Source organism: Eschrichtius robustus, chromosome 1 (assembly GCF_028021215.1).
Source record: "Eschrichtius robustus isolate mEscRob2 chromosome 1, mEscRob2.pri, whole genome shotgun sequence".
Classification (NCBI taxonomy): Eukaryota; Metazoa; Chordata; class Mammalia; order Artiodactyla; family Eschrichtiidae; genus Eschrichtius; species Eschrichtius robustus.
Window position 1 is genome coordinate 145,464,848 of NC_090824.1, and position 18,313 is coordinate 145,483,160.

The window sequence follows — 18,313 nt, forward strand, 5'->3', positions numbered from 1 at the left end:
CTGCTGGTGAGTCTCCCTTGATCAGTCCAGGGGATCCTCAGGTACCCTTTGTCACGGGTCCCTACGAGCCGCTTTTGATGGAGGTCATCATATTCGGCCAAGGGCCCTTCCCTTGTGGAAGATCTCTCCCCTTGAGGGTGTGTCCACTGTGTGGAATCATAAGTGCCAAGGGCGTGTTTGTTGCCAAAGTGGTCACTTGCTCTTAGGCTGAGGGGGCCCAGTTGTCCTGAGGGTGTCTCGGGGGATCAGGAAGACATCGTTTTGCTGTGATGCAGGGCAGATTGCTCAGGAGAGGAATTTCAGGGCCCGAGACCAGGGTGTTGTTGGTCGGCGGCGCTCTTTGTCCTGACGCCCGCACGCTCTGAAGGCGCCTGTGCCACGATGCTTTCACGTTTGGGTGCGTACAAACAGGCAAGATGGACAGCAAATGAAATGTTGAGGAGAGATAGAACACACATCACTGGGTGGTATCGACCTTGCCCTCGCTGCGCCCGTGCACCCTCCTCAAGCCTGCGTGTGTTCTCTCACCCGAGTCAGGTGGAATGCCAGGGAAAGGATGCCAGCAGCAGCCTGGGGCCATCCGTATAATCCCTGATACCCGTTGAAAGGAGGACGGCGTAGCATGGCGAGGCCAGGTGAAGGAGTCTCGGAGGGGTCCTGGCGTGCATTCCATGAGGATCCTGCTTTAACCCTTCTTGCGGTAAGCGACACTTCTTTGCTAAACCTAAAGGTTTGGTGATGCAACTTGTGCACCGGGGCTACACCCTCACCTTCTGGTCTTTTCTCGGGGAACACGAGCTTTGATGCCCTGAGAACTGGCTGCATTTCCTGACCCATGGCTCGGCTCTGGCCACTTCTGTACGCTGATATGATTCAGCTCGCTGGCCGTCCCATGTTGGAATCTGCAACTTTGCATGTCCAACGTTTGAGCATGTGCTTGGATCGATGATGACTCCCACAAATGCATTCCTTGGAAATCTGAACAAAATGAGTGAGAAATCCCTACCGTCTCCTCGTTGGAACTGAGGTCCAGCACGTGGTTCCCAAAAGGAAAGTAGGGAGAGGTTCACATTGCATTTGCGGCCGTGGGTGTCCATAGCCACGTTGTTCAAGTTGAGGGTTGTGGTCATCTCATGGGGAGAAGAGCCATTGGGAAAGGAGCCTGGGATGCCAATCCAGGTGGGAAGGCTTGGGACAGCGTGCCCTCTCTGGGTTCCTTGGTCTAGCCAGGACTGCTGTCCCCTGCCACGGTTCAGCATGCAGGTAGGAGAGGAAGCGTGCGCCATTGCTGGTTCTGACACCTGCGCTTGAGATCTACAGGCTGCCCCCACCTGCTGCTCATTGCCTTGTTGCCTCAAAGAAACAGAAGTCTGTAGGCTCAGGGTCAGAACAGGATTCCAGGCCTAGGGCAGGCTTCTTTGTCATGTTCCGCTTGGGAGACGATATGCAATTTAGGTTTCTCCTGATGAGGGGAGAAATCAAATGGGCCACTGTTCCTGGGAGTTTAGGCAATCTGATTGCTCCTCCTCGGGTTGTGTCCTGCTTGTGTGTGCTCTGTGAAGGGGCTGGAAAATGCCTTAGTCAACCTTGGTCATGGCAAGCTTCCTTGGTGAGGGGTGGCTCTGGCATCTTGCCGTGACACGTTGGGATCCCGGTGGAGAGAGAGTAAGGCAAGGCGAGTGAAAGAGAGACGTGAGATGGCTGGCTAAGCCCACAGGTTTACTGGTGGGTGGATAGATCGACGGTGGCCATGGGGTTACCGGAACACATTTGGGATTCCCTCAGGAGCATCTGGAGGCACGTGTAGGGAGAGAATACGGGAGCACATTTCTGGACTGTCCCGCCTCTTTCCTCTCCTTGGCCGATTTGCTTCATGGCGGGTCCTTGTCCAGCGAAAGGTTGCCTTCATGGCACAGTATGGTGTCTTCTCATGGGGGCCGATTTGGAGGCCTTGGGGTTTTTTGTCCCTGTCTGGCCACGTTCCCCCTGTGTTGAAGACGTGAAGGTGTTCCTGAGGACAGCCAAGCATCATTTCTATACCCGGCCCACAGAGCGTTCCCTGAGGATTGGAGCTCTACCAGGAGGTCATTGGGCGCAACCATGCAGAAACAAGGGAGTCGGCTGCCAAGGAAAGGCTACAGTTTTAAGGGCAGGAGAGGATGTGTGGCGTGGGTGTCATTTTTCCTGCCACCCGCTGGTGCGTCGAGACTGTGGTATCCGGCGAGCCTGGCCACAGGCCATCAAGTCATACCGGTTCAAGTGTCTAGGCTGTTGTCTGGGTTCTCTCGTTGCATGGCTGTGGGTAACAAGTTGCTTGCAGAGTACCTGGGCCTCACGGTTTCCCCAATGTCACGTCACTGATGGGCCCAGAGTGTGAAAGTACCAGACACCACTGCAAGTTACACCATTGCTGCAAGGGTTTCCCCGCCACGTTGAGCATCGGAATGGTTCCCATGCCATTAGCTTTGTGTGTGGGCCAAGGGTAGGTTGCCAGTCTTGGCAGCAGGCCAGGAAGTATGGCTACAGGTGAATCTCCATTGTTCAGTCCAGGAGTTCCTCTGGTGTGTTTTGTCACCGGTCCCTACAAGCTGCTTTTGTTGGAGGTCGTCCCATTTGGCCAAGGGCCGTTCCCTTGTGGAAGATCTCAGGGACCACATTTCCCCTTGCGGGTGAGTCCACTGTGTGGAAGCGTATGCGCCAGGAGTGGTTTGGTTCCTCAGAGGGCAGTGGCTCTTACGCTGAGTAATCCCATTTCCCCTGAGGGTGTCTCAGCGGTTCAGGGTGACATCCCTATGCTGTGTCGGTGGGGAGGCGGCTCAGGCGGGGAAGTTCAAGGCCCATACCAGGGGTTTGATGGACGGCCGTGCTCTTTGTGTTGATGCCCGTGCACTCTGAAGGCATCCGTGCCACGAAGCATTCACGTTTGGCTGTGGACACACAGACATGATGGGCTGCAAATGAAATGTTGAGGGGAGTTAGAGCGCACATCGCTGGGCGGTATCACCCTTTGCCTCTGTGCCCCCGTTCACTTTTCTCAAACATCCCTGTGTTCTGTCACACTGAGGCAGGTGGTGGAGTGCCCGGGAAAAAACACCTGCAGCAGCATGGGGCCCTCTGTATAGTCCATGGTACCTGGCGAGGTGAGGACAGTGCGGCAAGTTGAGGCAAGTCGAGGCAAAAGATTCTCAGGGTGATTTTGGCGTGAAGTACTTGAGGATCCTCGTAGGAACTTTGTGGTGGTGAGTGGAAATTCTTTGCAGAAACCTAGATGTTTGGCCACGGGGACTTGTGCCCTGAGACTACACCCTCACCTTCTTGGCTCTTCCAGTGGCACCCCAGATCCGATGCCATGATCCTTAGCTCCATTGGCAGCCCCGTGGGTCGGCTCTGGCCGCTCCTGACTGCTGACATGATTGAGATCGTTGGCTGCCCTTCGGTGGAGCCTGCAACTTTGAACGTTCAGCCTTTGAGCAGGTGGATTGATGATGACTCCCATAAATGCACTGCTTGGAACTCTGAACCAATGAATGGGTCTCAGGTTTCTCCGCGGTCATGTCACTGATGGGCCCGGGGGCGAAAATACAAGGCGCCAGGGCAAGTTACCCAGTTGCTGCAAGGGTTTGCCCTGCCAGTTTGGGCATTGGAATATCTCCAATGCCAATAGCTTTCTGTACGACCCAAGGGCATCGCCTCTGGCTTGACGAGGTTCCTGGTAGAAACCTTGTGGGGGTAAACGGAACTTCTTTGAAGAAACCTAGATGTTTGGCCACGGGGACTTGTGCGGCGAGACTACACCGTCATATTCCGGGCTTTTCCTGCGGCACACGAGCTCCGATGCCCTGAAACTTGGGTGCACTTTTTGCCCCGTGGCTCGAGTCTGGCCGCTCCCTATTGCTTAGAGGATTGAGCTTGCTGACAGTCCGCGACTTTGCACGTCCAGCCTTTGAGCAGCTGCGTGGATCGGTGATGACTCCCATAAATGCATTCCTTCGAAATCTAAACAAAATGAATGAGCAAAACCTACCATCTTCTCATCCTAACTGAGGTCCAGCACGTGGCTCCCAAAGGAAAATTAGGGAGAGGTCCATGTCGCATTTGCTACCGTGGGCTCGCGCAGCAACATTGTTCAATTTGAGGGTGGCGGGCTTCTCGTGCAGAAAGAGCCATGTGGAGAGGAGCCTGGGATGTCCATCTACGTGGGAAGGCTAAGGACAACTTGACGTCTCTGGGCACCTGAGTCTAGCCAAACTGCTATCCCCTGCCGCGGTCAGCATGCAGGTATGAAAGGAAGCATGAGCCACTGGTACTCCTCTGGCTTGCCCTCGAGACCTACAGGCCACCCTCGAGCTCAGGTCGTTGCCTTGTTCCCGCAAGGAAACAGAAGTCTCTGCACTCAGGGTCAGAGAAGGAGTCCTGGCCAGGCCAGGCTTCTATGTCATGTTCAGCTTGGGAGGTGGGATGTAGTTTACGTTTGCCCTGATGGTCAGGGGAAATCAAATGGGCCACCGTCCCACGGATTTGGGCGACGCTGTTGGCTCCTCCTTGGGTTGTGTCCTGCTTGTGTGTTGTGTGTGGAGAGGTTGGCAAAATGCCTTAGGCAAATCCAGGGGACATCAAGCTACTTAGGTGAGGGGTGGATTCGTTTGGGTCCTGGTGGAGAGAGGAAGGCAAGGCGAGCGGGAAATACACGTGAGAGTGTTGGCTAAGCCCACAGGCTTACTGTTGGGTGGATAGATGGTCGGTGGACATAGGGTTCCCGGATCTCTTTTGGGATATCTTCAGGAGCAATTGGAATCCCGTGTAGGGAAGGAATACAGGTGCACATTCATGGACCATCCCAACCTTTTCCTCTCCTTTCTCAATGTGCTTCATGGCGGGTCCTTGTTCCAGTGAATGGTGCCTTCACGGCACAGTATGGTGTCTTCTCACTGGGCCCGATTTGGAGCGTTTGGATGTTTTGTCCCTGTGTGGCCTCCTTGCCCCTATGTTGAGGATGTTAAGGTGTTCCTTAGGACAGCCCAGCGTCATTGCTATACCCAGTCGGCATAGCATTCCCTGAGGTTTGGAGCTCTTCCCGGAGGTCTTTGGGCCCAACCATGCAGAAAGAAGCGAGTTGGCTGCCAAGGAAATGTTACAGGTTTAAGGGCTGGAGTGAATGTGTGCTGCAGGGGTAATTCTGTCCTGCCGCCTTCTGATGCTGCGAGTCTGTGATCTCCAGCATGCATTGCTTCAAGGCAGAGAAGTCATGCCGGTTCAAGGGTCCAGGATGTTGGAGGCGTTCCCTCATTGCACGGCTGTGGGTGACGCATTGGTTCTGGAGGACCTGGGTCTCATGGATACTGCAAGGTCTTGTCCTTGAAGGGAAGAATGAAAATGTGCAAGGTGCTACGATATGATACCCAGTTGCTGCAAGGTTTGCCCCGCCACTTTGGGCATTGGAATGGCTCCCTTGCCATTAGCTTTGGTTGCGGTCCTAGGAAGTTCCTCTGGCTTGGCAGGAGACCAGGAATTATGCCTGCTGGTGAGTCTCCCTTGATCAGTCCAGGGGTTCCTCAGGTGCCCTTTGTCACGGGTCCCTACGAGCCGCTTTTGATGGAGGTCGTCATATTCGGCCAAGGGCCCTTCCCTTGTGGAAGATCTCTCCCCTTGAGGGTGTGTCCACTGTGTGGAATCATAAGTGCCAAGGGCGTGTTTGTTGCCAATGAGGGCACTTGCTCTTAGGCTGAGGGGGCCCAGTTGTCCTGAGGGTGTCTCAGGGGATCAGGAAGACATCGATTTGCAGTGATGCAGGGCAGATTGCTCAGGAGAAGAATTTCAGGGCCTGAGACCAGGGTGTTGTTTGTCGGCGGCGCTCTTTGTCCTGATGGCCGCACGCTCTGAAGGCGCCTGTGCCACGATGCTTTCACGTTTGGGTGCGTACACACAGGCAAGATGGACAGCAAATTAAATGTTGAGGAGAGATAGAACACACATCACTGGGTGGTATCGACCTTTCCCTCGCTGCGCCCGTGAACCCTCCTCAAGCCTGTGTGTGTTCTCTCACCCGAGCCAGGTGGAATGCCAGGGAAAAAATGCCAGCAGCAGCCTGGGGCCATCTGTATAATCCCTGATACCCGTTGAAAGGATGACGGCTTGGCAAGGCGAGGCCAGGCGAAGGAGTCTCAGAGGGGTCCTGGCGTGCATTCCATGAGGATCCTGCTTTAACCCTTGTTGCGGTAAACGACACTTCTTTGCTAAACCTATAGGTTTGGCGACGGGAACGTGTGCACCGGGGCTACACCCTCACCTTCTGGTCTTTTCTCGGGGAACACGAGCTTTGATGCCCTGAGACCTGGCTGCATTTCCTGACCCATGGCTCGGCTCTGGCCACTTCTGTACACTGATATGATTCAGCTCGCTGGCCGTCCCATGGTGGAATCTGCAACTTTGCATGTCCAACGTTTGAGCATGTGCTTGGATCGATGATGACTCCCACAAATGCATTCCTTGGAAATCTGAACAAAATGAGTGAGAAATCCCTACCGTCTCCTCGTTGGAACTGAGGTCCAGCACGTGGCTCCCAAAAGGAAAGTACGGAGAGGTTCACATTGCATTTGCGGCCATGGGTGTCCGCAGCCACGTTGTTCAAGTTGAGGGTTGTGGTCATCTCATGGGGACAAGAGCCATTGGGAAAGGAGCCTGGGATGCCAATCCAGGTGGGAAGGCTTGGGACAGCGTGCCCTCTCTGGGTTCCTTGGTCTAGCCAGGACTGCTATCCCCTGCCACGGTTCAGCATGCAGGTAGGAGAGGAAGCGTGCGCCATTGCTGGTTCTGCCACCTGCGCTTGAGTTCTACAGGCTGCCCCCACCTGCTGCTCATTGCCTTGTGGCCTCAAAGAAACAGAAGTCTGTAGGCTCAGGGTCAGAACAGGATTCCAGGCCTAGGGCAGGCTTCTTTGTCATGTTCTGCTTGGGAGACCATATGCAATTTAGGTTTCTCCTGATGAGGGGAGAAATCAAATGGGTCACTGTTCCTGGGAGTTTAGGCAATCTGATGGCTCCTCCTCGGGTTGTGTCCTGCTTGTGTGTGCTGTGTGAAGGGGCTGGAAAATGCCTTAGTCAAGCTTGGTCATGGCAAGCTTCCTTGGTGAGGGGTGGCTCTGGCATCTTGCCGTGACACGTTGGGATCCCGGTGGAGAGAGAGTAAGGCAAGGCGAGTGAAAGAGAGACGTGAGATGGCTGGCTAAGCCCACAGGTTTACTGGTGGGTGGATAGATCGACGGTGGCCATGGGGTTCCCGGAACACATTCGGGATTCCCTCAGGAGCATCTGGAGGCACGTGTAGGGAGAGAATACGGGAGCACATTTGTGGACTGTCCCGCCTCTTTCCTCTCCTTGGTCGATTTGCTTCATGGTGGGTCCTTGTCCAGCGAAAGGTTGCCTTCATGGCACAATATGGTGTCTTCTCATGGGGGCCGATTTGGAGGCCTTGGGGTGTTTTGTCCCTGTCTGGCCACGTTCCCCCTGTGTTGAAGACGTGAAGGTGTTCCTGAGGACAGCCAAGCATCATTTCTATACCCGGCCCACAGAGCGTTCCCTGAGCATTGGAGCACTACCAGGAGGTCATTGGGCGCAACCATGCAGAAACAAGGGAGTCGGCTGCCAAGGAAAGGCTACAGTTTTAAGGGCAGGAGAGGATGTGTGGCCTGGGTGTCATTTTCCTGTCACCCGCTGGTGCGTCGAGACTGTGGTATCCGGCGAGCCTGGCCACAGGCCAGACAAGTCATACCGGTTCAAGTGTCTAGGCTGTTGTCTGGGTTCTCTCGTTGCATGGCTGTGGGTAACAAGTTGCTTGCAGAGTACCTGAGCCTCACGGTTTCCCCAATGTCACGTCACTGATGGGCCCAGAGTGTGAAACTACCAGACACCACTGCAAGTTACACCATTGCTGCAAGGGTTTCCCCGCCGCGTTGAGAATCGGAATGGTTCCCATGCCATTAGCTTTGTGTGTGTGCCAAGGGTAGGTTGCCAGTCTTGGCAGCAGGCCAGGAAGTATGGCTACAGGTGAATCTCCATTGTTCAGTCCAGGAGTTCCTCTGCTGTGTTTTGTCACCGGTCCCTACAAGCTGCTTTTGTTGGAGGTCGTCCCATTTGGCCAAGGGCCGTTCCCTTGTGGAAGATCTCAGGGACCACATTTCCCCTTGCGGGTGAGTCCACTGTGTGGAAGCGTATGCGCCAGGAGTGGTTTGCTTCCCCAGAGGGCAGTGGCTCTTACGCTGAGTAATCCCATTTCCCCTGAGGGTGTCTCAGCGGTTCAGGGTGACATCCCTATGCTGTGTCGGTGGGGAAGCGGCTCAGGCGGGGAAGTTCAAGGCCCATACCAGGGGTTTGATGGACGGCCGTGCACTTTGTGTTGATGCCCGTGCACTCAGAAGGCATGCGTGCCACGAAGCATTCACGTTTGGCTGTGGACACACAGACATGATGGGCTGCAAATGAAATGTTGAGGGGAGATCGAGCGCACATCGCTGGGCGGTATCACCCTTTGCCTCTCTGCCCCCGTTCAATTTTCTCAAACATCCCTGTGTTCTGTCACACTGAGGCAGGTGGTGGAGTGCCCGGGAACAAACACCTGCAGAAGCATGGGGCCCTCTGTATAGTCCATGGTACCTGGCGAGGTGAGGACAGTGCGGCAAGTTGAGGCAAGTCGAGGCAAAAGATTCTCAGAGTGATTTTGGCGTGAAGTACTTGAGGATCCTCGTAGGAACTTTGTGGTGGTGAGTGGAAATTCTTTGCAGAAACCTAGATGTTTGGCCACGGGGACTTGTGCCCTGAGACTACACCCTCACCTTCTTGGCTCTTCCAGTGGCACCCCAGATCCGATGCCATGATCCTTAGCTCCATTGGCAGCCCCGTGGGTCGGCTCTGGCCGCTCCTGACTGCTGACATGATTGAGATCGTTGGCTGCCCTTAGGTGGAGCCTGCAACTTTGAACGTGCAGCCTTTGAGCAGGTGGATTGATGATGACTCCCATAAATGCACTGCTTGGAACTCTGAACCAATGAATGGGTCTCAGGTTTCTCCGCGGTCATGTCACTGATGGGCCCGGGGGCGAAAATACAAGGCGCCAGGGCAAGTTACCCAGTTGCTGCAAGGGTTTGCCCTGCCAGTTTGGGCATTGGAATATCTCCAATGCCAATAGCTTTCTGTACGACCCAAGGGCATCGCCTCTGGCTTGACGAGGTTCCTGGTAGAAACCTTGTGGGGGTAAACGGAACTTCTTTGAAGAAACCTAGATGTTTGGCCACGGGGACTTGTGCGGCGAGACTACACCGTCACATTCCGGGCTGTTCCTGGGGCACCTGAGCTCCGATGCCCTGAGACTTGGGTGCACTTTCTGCCCCGTGGCTCGAGTCTGGCCGCTCCCTACTGCTGAGAGGTTTGAGCTTGCTGACAGTCCACGACTTTGCGCGTCCAGCCTTTGAGCAGCTGCGTGGATCGGTGATGACTCCCATAAATGCATTCCTTCGAAATCTAAACAAAATGAATGAGCAAAACCTACCATCTTCTCATCCTAACTGAGGTCCAGCACGTGGCTCCCAAAGGAAAATTAGGGAGAGGTCCATGTCGCATTTGCTACCGTGGGCTCGTGCAGCAACATTGTTCAATTTGAGGGTGGCGGGCTTCTCGTGCAGAAAGAGCCATGTGGAGAGGAGTCCTGGATGTCCATCTATGTGGGAAGGCTAAGGACAACTTGACGTCTCTGGGCACCTGAGTCTAGCCAAAACTGCTATCCCCTGCCGCGGTCAGCATGCAGGTATGAAAGGAAGCATGAGCCACTGGTACTCCTCTGGCTTGCCCTCGAGACCTACAGGCCCCCCTCGAGCTCAGGTCGTTGCCTTGTTCCCGCAAGGAAACAGAAGTCTCTGCACTCAGGGTCAGAGAAGGAGTCCTGGCCAGGCCAGGCTTCTATGTCATGTTCAGCTTGGGAGGTGGGATGTAGTTTACGTTTGCCCTGATGGTCAGGGGAAATCAAATGGGCCACCGTCCCACGGATTTGGGCGACGCTGTTGGCTCCTCCTTTGGTTGTGTCCTGCTTGTGTGTTGTGTGTGGAGAGGTTGGCAAAATGCCTTAGGCAAATCCAGGGGACATCAAGCTACTTAGGTGAGGGGTGGATTCGTTTGGGTCCTGGTGGAGAGAGAAAGGCAAGGCGAGCGGGAAATACACGTGAGAGTGTTGGCTAAGCCCACAGGCTTACTGTTGGGTGGATAGATGGTCGGTGGACATAGGGTTCCCGGAACTCTTTTGGGATATCTTCAGGAGCATTTGGAGTCCCGTGTAGGGAAGGAATACAGGTGCACATTCATTGACCATCCCAACCTTTTCCTCTCCTTTCTCAATGTGCTTCACGGCGGGTCCTTGTTCCAGTGAATGGTGCCTTCACGGCACAGTATGGTGTCTTCTCACTGGGCCCGATTTGGAGCCGTTGGGATGTTTTGTCCCTGTGTGGCCTCCTTGCCCCTATGTTGAGGATGTTAAGGTGTTCCTTAGGACAGCCCAGCGTCATTGATATACCCAGTCGGCATAGCATTCCCTGAGATTTGGAGCTCTTCCCGGAGGTCTTTGGGCCCAACCATGCAGAAAGAAGCGAGTTGGCTGCCAAGGAAATGCTACAGGTTTAAGGGCTGGAGTGAATGTGTGCTGCAGGGGTAATTCTGTCCTGCCGCCTTCTGATGCTGCGAGTCTGTGATCTCCAGCATGCATGGCTTCAAGCCAGAGAAGTCATGCCGGTTCAAGGGTCCAGGATGTTGGAGGCGTTCCCTCATTGCACGGCTGTGGGTGACACATTGGTTCTGGAGGACCTGGGTCTCATGGTTTCTCCAAGGTCTTGTCCTTGAAGGGAAGAAAGTAAATGTGCAAGGTGCAACGATATGATACCCAGTTGCTACAAGGTTTGCCCCGCCACTTTGGGCATTGGAATGGCTCCCTTGCCATTAGATTTGGTTGCGGTCCTAGGAAGTTCCTCTGGCTTGGCAGGAGACCAGGAATTATGCCTGCTGGTGAGTCTCCCTTGATCAGTCCAGGGGTTCCTCAGGTGCCCTTTGTCACGGGTCCCTACGAGCCGCTTTTGATGGAGGTCGTCATATTCGGCCAAGGGCCCTTCCCTTGTGGAAGATCTCTCCCCTTGAGGGTGTGTCCACTGTGTGGAATCATAAGTGCCAAGGGCGTGTTTGTTGCCAATGAGGGCACTTGCTCTTAGGCTGAGGGGGCCCAGTTGTCCTGAGGGTGTCTCAGGGGATCAGGAAGACATCGATTTGCAGTGATGCAGGGCAGATTGCTGAGGAGAAGAATTTCAGGGCCTGAGACCAGGGTGTTGTTTGTCGGCGGCGCTCTTTGTCCTGATGGCCGCACGCTCTGAAGGCGCCTGTGCCACGATGCTTTCACGTTTGGGTGCGTACACACAGGCAAGATGGACAGCAAATTAAATGTTGAGGAGAGATAGAACACACATCACTGGGTGGTATCGACCTTTCCCTCGCTGCGCCCGTGAACCCTCCTCAAGCCTGCGTGTGTTCTCTCACCCGAGCCAGGTGGAATGCCAGGGAAAAAATGCCAGCAGCAGCCTGGGGCCATCTGTATAATCCCTGATACCCGTTGAAAGGATGACGGCTTGGCAAGGCGAGGCCAGGCGAAGGAGTCTCAGAGGGGTCCTGGCGTGCATTCCATGAGGATCCTGCTTTAACCCTTGTTGCGGTAAACGACACTTCTTTGCTAACCCTATAGGTTTGGCGACGGGAACGTGTGCACCGGGGCTACACCCTCACCTTCTGGTCTTTTCTCGGGGAACACGAGCTTTGATGCCCTGAGACCTGGCTGCATTTCCTGACCCATGGCTCGGCTCTGGCCACTTCTGTACACTGATATGATTCAGCTCGCTGGCCGTCCCATGGTGGAATCTACAACTTTGCATGTCCAACGTTTGAGCATGTGCTTGGATCGATGATGACTCCCACAAATGCATTCCTTGGAAATCTGAACAAAATGAGTGAGAAATCCCTACCGTCTCCTCGTTGGAACTGAGGTCCAGCACGTGGCTCCCAAAAGGAAAGTACGGAGAGGTTCACATTGCATTTGCGGCCATGGGTGTCCGCAGCCACGTTGTTCAAGTTGAGGGTTGTGGTCATCTCATGGGGACAAGAGCCATTGGGAAAGGAGCCTGGGATGCCAATCCAGGTGGGAAAGCTTGGGACAGCGTGCCCTCTCTGGGTTCCTTGGTCTAGCCAGGACTGCTGTCCCCTGCCACGGTTCAGCATGCAGGTAGGAGAGGAAGCGTGCGCCATTGCTGGTTCTGCCACCTGCACTTGAGTTCTACAGGCTGCCCCCACCTGCTGCTCATTGCCTTGTGGCCTCAAAGAAACAGAAGTCTGTAGGCTCAGGGTCAGAACAGGATTCCAGGCCTAGGGCAGGCTTCTTTGTCATGTTCTGCTTGGGAGACCATATGCAATTTACGTTTCTCCTGATGAGGGGAGAAATCAAATGGGCCACTGTTCCTGGGAGTTTAGGCAATCTGATGGCTCCTCCTCGGGTTGTGTCCTGCTTGTGTGTGCTCTGTGAAGGGGCTGGAAAATGCCTTAGTCAAGCTTGGTCATGGCAAGCTTCCTTGGTGAGGGGTGGCTCAGACATCTTGCCGTGACAGGTTGGGATCCCGGGGGAGAGAGAGTAAGGCAAGGCGAGTGAAAGAGAGACGTGAGATGGCTGGCTAAGCCCACAGGTTTACTGGTGGGTGGATAGATCGACGGTGGCCATGGGGTTCCTGGAACACATTCGGGATTCCCTCAGGAGCATCTGGAGGCACGTGTAGGGAGAGAATACGGGAGCACATTTGTGGACTGTCCCGCCTCTTTCCTCTCCTTGGTCGATTTGCTTCATGGTGGGTCCTTGTCCAGCGAAAGTTTGCCTTCATGGCACAGTATGGTGTCTTCTCATGGGGGCGGATTTGGAGGCCTTGGGGTGCTTTGTCCCTGTCTGGCCACGTTCCCCCTGTGTTGAAGACGTGAAGGTGTTCCTGAGGACAGCCAAGCATCATTTCTATACCCGGCCCACAGAGCGTTCCCTGAGGATTGGAGCTCTACCAGGAGGTCATTGGGCGCAACCATGCAGAAACAAGGGAGTCGGCTGCCAAGGAAAGGCTACAGTTTTAAGGGCAGGAGAGGATGTGTGGCGTGGGTGTCATTTTCCCTGCCACCCGCTGGTGCGTCGAGACTGTGGTATCGGGCGAGCCTGGCCACAGGCCAGACAAGTCATACCGGTTCAAGTGTCTAGGCTGTTGTCTGGGTTCTCTCGTTGCATGGCTGTGGGTAACAAGTTGCTTGCAGAGTACCTGAGCCTCACGGTTTCCCCAATGTCACGTCACTGGTGGGCCCAGAGTGTGAAACTACCAGACACCACTGCAAGTTACACCATTGCTGCAAGGGTTTCCCCGCCGCGTTGAGCATCGGAATGGTTCCCATGCCATTAGCTTTGTGTGTGGGCCAACGGTAGGTTGCCAGTCTTGGCAGCAGGCCAGGAAGTATGGCTACAGGTGAATCTCCATTGTTCAGTCCAGGAGTTCCTCTGGTGCGTTTTGTCACCGGTCCCTACAAGCTGCTTTTGTTGGAGGTCGTCCCATTTGGCCAAGGGCCGTTCCCTTGTGGAAGATCTCAGGGACCACATTTCCTCTTGAGGGTGATTCCATTGTGTGGAAGCCTATGCGCCAGGAGTGGTTTGGTTCCCCAGAGGGCAGTGGTTCTTACGCTGAGTAATCCCATTTCCCCTGAGGGTGTCTCAGCGGTTCAGGATGACATCCCTATGCTGTGTCGTTCGGGAGGCAGCTCAGGCGGGGAAGTTCAAGGCCCATACCAGGCGTCTGATGGACGGCCGTGCTCTTTGTGTTGATGCCTGTGCACTCTGAAGGCATCCGTGCCACGAAGCATTCACGTGTGGCTGTGGACACACAGACATGATGGGTTGCAAATGAAATGATGAGGGGAGATAGATCGCACATCGCTGGGCGGTATCACCCTTTGCCTCTGTGCCCCCGTTCACTTTTCTCAAACATCCCTGTGTTCTGTCACACTGAGGCAGGTGGTGGAGTGCCCGGGAACAAACACCTGCAGCAGCATGGGGCCCTCTGTATAGTCCATGGAACCTGGCGAAGTGAGGACAGTGCGGCAAGTTGAGGCAAGTCGAGGCAAAAGAGTCTCACAGTGATTTTGGCGTGAAGTACTTGAGGATCCTCGTAGGAACCTTGTGGTGGTGAGTGGAAATTCTTTGCAGAAACCTAGATGTTTGGCCACGGCGACTTGTGCCCTGAGACTACACCCTCAACTTCTAGGCTCTTCCAGTGGCACCCCAGATCCGATGCCATGATCCTTAGCTCCATTTGCAGCCCCGAGGGTCGGCTCTGGCCGCTCCTGACTGCTGAGATGATTGAGATCGTTGGCTGCCCTGTGGTGGAGCCTGCAACTTTGAACGTGCAGCCTTTGAGCAGGTGGATTGAGGATGACTCCCATAAATGCACTGCTTGGAACTCTGAACCAATGAATGGGTCTCAGGTTTCTCCGCGGTCATGTCACTGACGGCCCGGGGGTTAAAATACAAGGTGGCAGGGCAAGTTACAGAGTTGCTGCAAGGGTTTGCCCTGCCAGTTTGGGCATTGGAATATCTCCAATGCCAATAGCTTTCTGTACGACCCAAGGGCATCGCCTCTGGCTTGACAAGGTTCCTGGTAGAAACCTTGTGGTGGTAAACGGAACTTCTTTGAAGAAACCTAGAAGTTTGGCCACGGGGACTTGTGCAGCGAGACTACACCTTCACATTCCGGGCGCTTCCTGGGGCCCCCGAGCTCCGATGCCCTGAGACTTGGGTGCACTTTCTGCCCCATGGCTCGAGTCTGGCCGCTCCCTACTGCTGAGAGGATTGAGCTTGCTGACAGTCCGCGACTTTGCACGTCCAGCCTTTGAGCAGCTGTGTGGATCGGTGATGACTCCCATAAATGCATTCCTTCGAAATCTAAACAAAATGAATGAGCAATACCTACCATCTTCTCATCCTAACTGAGGTCCAGCACGTGGCTCCCAAAGGAAATTTAGGGAGAGGTCCATGTCGCATTTGCTACCGTGGGCTCGCGCAGCAACATTGTTCAAGTTGAGGGTGGCGGGCTTCTCGTGCAGAAAGAGCCATGTGGAGAGGAGCCTGGGATGTCCATCTACGTGGGAAGGCTAAGGACAACTTGACGTCTCTGGGCACCTGAGTCTAGCCAAAGCTGCTATCCCCTGCCGCGGTCAGCATGCGGGTATGGAAGGAAGCATGAGCCAATGGTACTCCTCTGGCTTGCCCTCGAGACCTACAGGCCACCCTCGAGCTCAGGTCGTTGCCTTGTTCCCGCAAGGAAACAGAAGTCTCTGCACTCAGGGTCAGAGAAGGAGTCCTGGCCAGGCCAGGCTTCTATGTCATGTTCAGCTTGGGAGGTGGGATGTAGTTTACGTTTGCCCTGATGATCAGGGGAAATCAAATGGGCCACCGTCCCACGGATTTGGGCGACGCTGTTGGCTCCTCCTTGGGTTGTGTCCTGCTTGTGTGTTGTGTGTGGAGAGGTTGGAAAATGCCTTAGGCAAATCCAGGGGACATCAAGCTACTTAGGTGAGGGGTGGATTCGTTTGGGTCCTGGTGGAGAGAGGAAGGCAAGGCAAGCGGGAAATACACGTGAGAGTGTTGGCTAAGCCCACAGGCTTACTGTTGTGTGGATAGATGGTCGGTGGACATAGGGTTCCAGGAACTCTTTTTGGATATCTTCAGGAGCAATTGGAATCCCGTGTAGGGAAGGAATACAGGTGCACATTCATGGACCATCCCAACCTTTTCCTCTCCTTTCTCAATGTGCTTCACGGCGGGTCCTTGTTCCAGTGAATGGTGCCTTCACGGCACAGTATGGTGTCTTCTCACTGGGCCCGATTTGGAGCCGTTTGGATGTTTTGTCCCTGTGTGGATCCTTACCCCTATGTTGAGGATGTTAAGGTGTTACATAGGACAGCCCAGCGTCATTGCTATACCCATTCGGCATAGCATTCCCTGAGGTTTGGAGCTCTCCCTGGAGGTCTTTGGGCCCAACCATGCAGAAAGAAGCGTGTTAGCTGCCAAGGAAATGCTACAGGTTTAAGGGCTGGAGTGAAAGTTTGCTGCAGGGGTCATTTTGTCCTGCCCCCTTCTGGTGCTGCGAGCCTGTGATCTCCAGCATACATGGCTTCAAGCCAGAGAAGTCATGCCGATTCAAGGGTCCAGGATGTTGGAGCCGTTCCCTCATTGCACGGCTGTGGGTGACACGTTGGTTCTGGAGGACCTGGGTCTCATGGTTTCTCCAAGGTCTTGTCCTTGAAGGGAAGAATGAAAATGTGCAAGGTGCTACGATAAGATACCCAGTTGCTGCAAGGTTTGCCCCGCCACTTTGGGCATTGGAATGACTCCCTTGCCATTAGCTTTGGTTGCGGTCCTAGGAAATTCCTCTGGCTTGGCAGGAGACCAGGAAGTATGGCTGCTGGTGAGTCTCCCTTGATCAGTCCAGGGGTTCCTCAGGTGCCCTTTGTCACGGGTCCCTATGAGCCGCTTTTGATGGAGGTCGTCATATTCGGCCAAGGGCCCTTACCTTGTGGAAGATCTCTCCCCTTGAGGGTGTGTCCACTGTGTGGAATCATAAGTGCCAAGGGCGTGTTTGTTGCCAATGAGGGCACTTGCTCTTAGGCTGAGGGGGCCCAGTTGTCCTGAGGGTGTCTCAGGGGATCAGGAAGACATCGTTTTGCTGTGATTCAGGGCAGATTGCTCAGTAGAAGAATTTCAGGGCCCGAGACCAGGGTGTTGTTGGTCGGCGGCGCTCTTTGTCCTGATGGCCGCACGCTCTGAAGGCGCCTGTGCCACGATGCTTTCACGTTTGGGTGCGTACACACAGGCAAGATGGACAGCAAATGAAATGTTGAGGAGAGATAGAACACACATCACTGGATGGTATCGACCTTTCCCTCGCTGCGCCCGTGCACCCTCCTCAAGCCTGCGTGTGTTCTCTCACCCGAGCCAGGTGGAATGCCAGGGAAAGAATGCCAGCAGCAGCCTGGGGCCATCCGTATAATCCCTGATACCCGTTGAAAGGAGGACGGCGTGGCAAGGCAAGGCCAGGCGAAGGAGTCTCGGAAGGGTCCTGGCGTGCATTCCATGAGGATCCTGCTTTAACCCTTGTTGCGGTAAGCGACGCTTCTTTGCTAACCCTAAAGGTTTGGCGACGGGAACGTGTGCACCGGGGCTACACCCTCACCTTCTGGACTTTTCTCGGGGAACACGAGCTTTGATGCCCTGAGAACTGGCTGCATTTCCTGACCCATGGCTCGGCTCTGGCCACTTCTGTACGCTGATATGATTCAGCTCGCTGGCCGTCCCATGGTGGAATCTGCAACTTTGCATGTCCAACGTTTGAGCATGTGCTTGGATCGATGATGACTCCCACAAATGCATTCCTTGTAAATCTGAACAAAATGAGTGAAAAATCCCTACCGTCTCCTCGTTGGAACTGAGGTCCGGCACGTGGCTCCCAAAAGGAAAGTAGGGAGAGGTTCACATTGCATTTGCGGCCGTGGGTGTCCACAGCCACGTTGTTCAAGTTGAGGGTTGTGGTCATCTCATGGGGAGAAGAGCCATTGGGAAAGGAGCCTGGGATGCCAATGCAGGCGGGAAGGCGTGGGACAGCGTGCCGTCTCTGGGTTCCTTGGTCTAGCCAGGACTGCTGTCCCCTGCCACGGTTCAGCATGCAGGTAGGAGAGGAAGCGTGCGCCATTGCTGGTTCTGCCACCTGCGCTTGAGTTCTACAGGCTGCCCCACCTGCTGCTCATTGCCTTGTGGCCTCAAAGAAACAGAAGTCTGTAGGCTCAGGGTCAGAACAGGATTCCAGGCCTAGGGCAGGCTTCTTGGTCATGTTCTGCTTGGGAGACCATATGCAATTTAGGTTTCTCCTGATGAGGGGAGAAATCAAATGGGCCACTGTTCCTGGGAGTTTAGGCAATCTGATGGCTCTTCCTCGGGTTGTGTCCTGCTTGTGTGTGCTGTGTGAAGGGGCCGGAAAATGCCTTAGTCAAGCTTGATCACGGCAAGCTTCCTTGGTGAGGGGTGGCTCTGGCATCTTGCTGTAACACATTGGGATCCCGGTGGAGAGAGAGTAAGGCAAGGCGAGTGAAAGAGACACGTGAGATGGCTGGCTAAGCCCACAGGTTTACTGGTGGGTGGATAGATCGACGGTGGCCATGGGGTTCCCGGA

General features: G+C 54.7%; 7 non-coding genes across 7 annotated transcripts; all 7 read left to right on the top strand.

Moving 5' to 3' along the window:
- The first annotated feature begins 939 nt into the window (after positions 1-939).
- On the top strand, positions 940-1,031 carry LOC137753165 (small nucleolar RNA SNORD116). The gene has a single exon (XR_011071405.1). It is a non-coding gene; the product is annotated as a small nucleolar RNA SNORD116 (small nucleolar RNA).
- A 2,926-nt stretch (positions 1,032-3,957) lies between these two features.
- On the top strand, positions 3,958-4,049 carry LOC137749918 (small nucleolar RNA SNORD116). Its single transcript, XR_011070321.1, has one exon. It is a non-coding gene; the product is annotated as a small nucleolar RNA SNORD116 (small nucleolar RNA).
- Positions 4,050-6,455: 2,406 nt separating this feature from the next.
- LOC137753172 (small nucleolar RNA SNORD116) lies at positions 6,456-6,547 on the top strand. Its single transcript, XR_011071406.1, has one exon. It is a non-coding gene; the product is annotated as a small nucleolar RNA SNORD116 (small nucleolar RNA).
- A 2,926-nt stretch (positions 6,548-9,473) lies between these two features.
- LOC137749923 (small nucleolar RNA SNORD116) lies at positions 9,474-9,565 on the top strand. Its single transcript, XR_011070322.1, has one exon. It is a non-coding gene; the product is annotated as a small nucleolar RNA SNORD116 (small nucleolar RNA).
- A 2,408-nt stretch (positions 9,566-11,973) lies between these two features.
- On the top strand, positions 11,974-12,065 carry LOC137753177 (small nucleolar RNA SNORD116). Its single transcript, XR_011071407.1, has one exon. It is a non-coding gene; the product is annotated as a small nucleolar RNA SNORD116 (small nucleolar RNA).
- Positions 12,066-14,991: 2,926 nt separating this feature from the next.
- Positions 14,992-15,083, top strand: LOC137778053 (small nucleolar RNA SNORD116). Its single transcript, XR_011076723.1, has one exon. It is a non-coding gene; the product is annotated as a small nucleolar RNA SNORD116 (small nucleolar RNA).
- Positions 15,084-17,489: 2,406 nt separating this feature from the next.
- LOC137753313 (small nucleolar RNA SNORD116) lies at positions 17,490-17,581 on the top strand. Its single transcript, XR_011071446.1, has one exon. It is a non-coding gene; the product is annotated as a small nucleolar RNA SNORD116 (small nucleolar RNA).
- The last annotated feature ends 732 nt before the right edge of the window (positions 17,582-18,313 follow it).